Source organism: Bidens hawaiensis, unplaced genomic scaffold (genome assembly GCF_021521415.1).
Source record: "Bidens hawaiensis isolate Kalapana, Puna unplaced genomic scaffold, B.hawaiensis_p1.1 tig00047967_1, whole genome shotgun sequence".
Lineage (NCBI taxonomy): Eukaryota > Viridiplantae > Streptophyta > Magnoliopsida > Asterales > Asteraceae > Bidens > Bidens hawaiensis.
Window position 1 is genome coordinate 111,438 of NW_027498569.1, and position 3,904 is coordinate 115,341.

Consider the following 3,904-nt stretch of genomic DNA (forward strand, 5'->3'; position numbering starts at 1 on the left):
CTGAACTACTTTGAAATCCGCTCGTTCGCGAACAAAATAACAATCCATTTCAACATTTTTGGTTCGTTCATGGAATACAGAATTATTAGCTATGTGTCTAGCTGCTTCTAGAGGTGTGCGGGGTGCTGTTCGGTGCGGTTATTCACTAAACCCAAACCAAAAATTAAACTTTCGGTTTTAAGATTTTTAAAACCATTTGGTTTCGATTTTTTCAGTTTTTTCGATTTTTAGTTTTTGGGTTCTGTTCGGTTTTGGATGCGGTTTTTTCGGTTTTTCTAATCGAGCCAAAACATTTTGGGAAAAAAAACACTCAAGATATTGAAATTGGAGAGATGATATATTTTTTTTCTTTAAATTGATGATTAATAGAATATTGAATATTGGGTCAAGTGTGAGAAGCAATAAATAATTGACATGTGTCAAGTGGGGACCAAAAGAAAAAGGGTATAGAGGTAATTGTACACATTTTCTCTCTCTATATGCAAGGCACATGTTAATACACCTATAATTTTAGAACATTTATAACTTTTCGGTATGATATTTTATTTTAAAAAAATTATCATAATAACAAACGTTTTTTTTATCTTTAATATGAGTATGATTTTGTTATATAAAATTTAAAACAAAAATCACGTCATTGTATCTTTTCGCACACCATTGTATTTTTTTTCGTCATTGTATCTTTTCGCACACCATTGTGTCTTTTCGCTTATCATTGTGTCTTTTTTCATCATTGTATGTTTTTTTCGTCATTGTCTTTTCACATACTATTGTGTCTTTTCGCTTATCATTGTGTTTTTTTCGTCATTGTGTCTTTTCGCACACCATTGTGTCTTTTCGCTTATCATTGTGTCTTTTTTCGTCATTGTGTTTTTTCGTCATTGTGTCTTTCAACTCATCATTATGTTTTTTTAAATACTAATAATACCGTTGTGTAATAATAATATGTAAAAATAACAACAAATTATCTAATACATGTTACACAGTAACTTAAAACATAAAACACAATGGTGAATACGTATAACACAATGACCTAAAACGTAAGACACAATGGTGAATACGTATAACACAATGACCTAAAACGTAAGACACAATAGTGAATATATATAACACAATGACTTGAAACGTAAAACAAAATGGAAACAACATATTACACAATGACTTGAACGTAATATACAATGAACGCAATACTATTTTTCTCAAATCAAATGAATTTGTCATATGTCAATCCGAATAAAAGACAATGAACGTATTACACAACGACTAAAAGTTAATGACGAACAAAACAACACAATGACGTAATCTTTGTTTTAATTTTTGTTTTAAATATGAGTACCAATTGAAAAATACAATGATCAAAATCTATAATACAATTCATATGAAAACTCAACTAAAAGACACAATGAACAAAAAAAACACAATTAAAAAAACCTATTAATTTTTTTATTTTTATATAATAATATGATACTCATATTAAAGATAAAAAAACGCTTATTATAATGGTGAATTATTTTTAAAAAATAATGTCGTATGAAAAAGTTATGGACATTTTAAAGTGATAGGGGAATTGGCATGTGCCTTGCATGTGGAGAGAGAAAATCAACAAAGGTGGATTATTACCTTCATGTCATTTCCATCAATTTTTATTTATTAAATTAATCTCAGTCATTCAAATCTTAGATCAATAGACTGGATTCCTTCTTACCCTTCTCATTTTTGTTGCCCTTTGTATTTTAACTTTACCCTTGAATATTTGGGCTTCAAATATTAAAAGCTAAGAAAAGATACATGAAAAATCAAAAATCAAAATTAAAACTAAAAGTACAACTATTATTAGTTATTAACCATGTGTTAAAACTAAACAAATGGTCGTTGATAGATTTTGTTTTAATGATTACGGTTAAGATATTATGGTTATTTCAATTTTTTGGTTTTTCGGCTCGGTTCGGTTCGGTTTGTTCAGTTCTTAACAAAATACAAACCGAACCAAAACCAATATTTCAGTTTTTGATAAAGTTCAAAACCGAACCGTCGGATTTTAATTCAATTTGGTTTTTTCGGTTATGTTTTTTTGGTTTTATCGGTTTCGGTTTTGTGCACACCCCTAACTGCTTCATTATCACAAATTATTTAAGAATGAGAAGTATTCAATTCTTTAAGCAGCCACTGAGCCCACAAGACTTCGTTGAAGGTTGTGCCCATGGCTCGGTATCCAGCTTCTATAAAGGGACAAGACACAACATACAGTTTCTTAGATTTCCATGAAATCGGAGCACCTCCTAGAAGAACATACCCGGTCCGGGAATGTCTGGTGAAGGGATACCCAAGGCAATCGGAATCACAATAAGTAACAAAGTTGGTGCCTCTCTCTTTCGGTAGCAAAATGCTTTGACCAGGAGTCGTTTTAAGGTATCGTAGTACTCGTGTAGCGGCGTCCAAGTGTCTTTTTCGTTGATCGTAAATGAATTGGCTAAGAACGTTTACCGAATAACAAATGCCAGGTGTAGTTGTTTGTAGATACAACAACCGTCCCACTAGCCTCCTGTATTGATTAGCATCAACTTTTTCATTTTCTTCCCCTTTATCAACTTTCAAATTTTGTTCCATAGGAAATGCACTCAGACGACATCCTAGTAGGCTACTATCTTCTAGAATATCCAATGTATATATCCTTTGATTGACTACAAGACCCTCAGGTGTTTTAGCCACTTCAATCCCCAAGAAATACTTCAATGGCCCAAGATCTTTGATGTTGATTTTTTCATCAAGATGCAACTTCGTATTTTAGTGTCATTTCCCACGATAATGAAATCATCCACATATACTAGAGCCCCCATGTAAGGCCCCTTTACCGGTGCCCTACTTTGGACGTTAGATATACTCACAAACACAGTTCTAAATATCAGAGTTAATTAAAACTTTCGCGGAATAATATAAAACATCAACCATTCATTACAATTATCCATAATTTATCTTTTAAAACATAACATAAATTATAATATTCAAAACATCATGACATTCTTCAGATGCCAGCCTCTTTAACCTGCCATGCGTCCACCTCAAACCAGCTGTCTCAGTCTGTTAACCTGCGTCATACTAAAAGTCAGCTATGCTGAGTGAGTTCTAGTTAATCACACATTATACCATACATGCACTTACCTTCAATTATGCATCCGAAGACATATAATAATTACTTTACTATTTTACTTTCATTACATAAGTTCATACATACGTTCGTACTTTATTACTTTCATACTTTATAAATTACCGTCCTTTTCTATCTCGGATATTATTAGGGTCCGATCCATTCCTTTTTCTATCTCAGATATTATTAGGGTCTGATCCCTCTTTCCTTTGTCTATCTCAGATATTATTAGGGTCTGATCCCTTTCTTGTCTATCTCAGATATTATTAGGGTCTGATCCCTTTTTACTTCTCTATCTCAGATATTATTAGGGTCTGATCCCTTTTTACTTCTCTATCTCAGATATTATTAGGGTATGGTCCCTCTTTCTTCATCTTCGTGCATACTGTCTTTACATACCCATAACATACGTACTTTCTTTAATCATTCATACATATTCATATATTGTACATATATCTATCGTACACATTCATCTATCATATAACTGCCTACCTTGATAGCACGTGCAATATCCGAAGATCGTTCATGTACCGACAAGCTTTCATTCACATTTAAGATAGACATACATAACATATAAACCATACAAGTCATACACTTACTAGTTAAGGTAAGTGTATTAACTATCACATAGAGTATGCATACAGCCCCGAAAACATAACAAGGAAATGGGGCTAGAAACTCACATGAATGCGGTTACGTTCACCGTTTATGATTATTCCTTTCTTGAGCTGTGCACGACTAACTGTATAACAGTTACAC

General features: G+C 32.5%; 1 long non-coding RNA gene across 1 annotated transcript; it reads right to left on the bottom strand.

Moving 5' to 3' along the window:
* Window positions 1-826: 826 nt before the first annotated feature.
* Window positions 827-1,141, bottom strand: LOC143597242 (uncharacterized). Its single transcript, XR_013146856.1, has 2 exons — window positions 1,077-1,141; window positions 827-968 (listed from the first exon to the last, which is right to left on the bottom strand). It is a non-coding gene; the product is annotated as an uncharacterized LOC143597242 (long non-coding RNA).
* Between the last annotated feature and the right edge of the window lie 2,763 nt (window positions 1,142-3,904).